We start from the raw sequence: 1,073 nt of genomic DNA, 5'->3' as shown, positions 1-1,073 counted from the left end.
GGGAGGGAGGGAGGAAGGAAGGGAGGAAGGGAGGGAGGGAGGGAATGGAGGGAGGAAGGAAGGGAGGGAATGGAGGGAGGGAGGAAGGAAGGGGAGGGAGGGAGGGAATGGAGGGAGGGAGGAAGGAAGGAGGGAGGGAGGGAGGAGGGAAGCTGGGGTCCCAGCAGCCCCAGGCCCAGGGCGTGAGCGCCAGGTTCAGTGTCCAGGGAGTGGCGGTGCCCACGCCCCACGTGGCACTGAGCGCTGCCCCCGCCCCACAGCCCCGGCCTCCCTGCCCGGACCCGGGTGACTTACTTTCTCCCGTGCACCTGAGCCCCGCGTCACGGCCCGGCCCACACTGGCTCCCGCGCGCCCGCGGGCAGTGGAACAGCAGCGACTCGTTGCCCGCACAGCGGAAGGCCTCCGTCCACACCGGCCCCGAGCCCCGGCCGAAGCGGGCGCCCTCGGGCGTGGACGCCACCGCCCCGCACTGCAGCTCCCGGCACACCACGTGGGCCGTGGCCAGGTCCAGGTCCGCGTGACAGACGGTGCCCCAGGTCAGGCCCCGCCTCACCTCCAGGCGCCCGGCGCAGGGGTGCTCGCCGCCCACCAGCCGGGCCTCGGTGTGTCCTGGGGGCAGACGCTGGGCTGGAGCACAGGGCAGGACCGGCTCGGTGTAGGCCTCTGGGATGAAGCGACCTGACCGCGCTGCCCTCGGGTCCCACGGAAAGGACCGATGCAGGAGGACCCAGGACCACCGAGGCTGGCCCGGCCCCTGGGGCTCTGAAGCAGCAGGAGAGGTCCTGGGGTGTGCAGGCCGAGGCCTCTGCCACCCTCCCATCTCCCTGGGGTCCTGGCTCTGGCAGAATTCGGACAGCAACAGTCCCCACCCCAAAACAAGGATGTCTATCCCGGGGCCTGGGGCCCCCACATCTGTGTCATGGAGCCCACTCCCAGGCTGGGACCCGGACCCTGGCAGGCCACTGTAACCACCTGGTCAGTTTTAAGCCCAGTGCCCAGCCACACCCTGGCCAGAGCCCCGAGGGAGGAGCTGCCATCTGTGTCAGCCATCTCCCCAGGTGACCCCTGGGCCA

The sequence above is a fragment of the Theropithecus gelada genome, chromosome 6 (assembly GCF_003255815.1).
Source record: "Theropithecus gelada isolate Dixy chromosome 6, Tgel_1.0, whole genome shotgun sequence".
Lineage (NCBI taxonomy): Eukaryota > Metazoa > Chordata > Mammalia > Primates > Cercopithecidae > Theropithecus > Theropithecus gelada.
The sequence above is the reverse complement of the archived record's forward strand: the minus strand, read 5'-3'. Positions refer to the sequence as shown.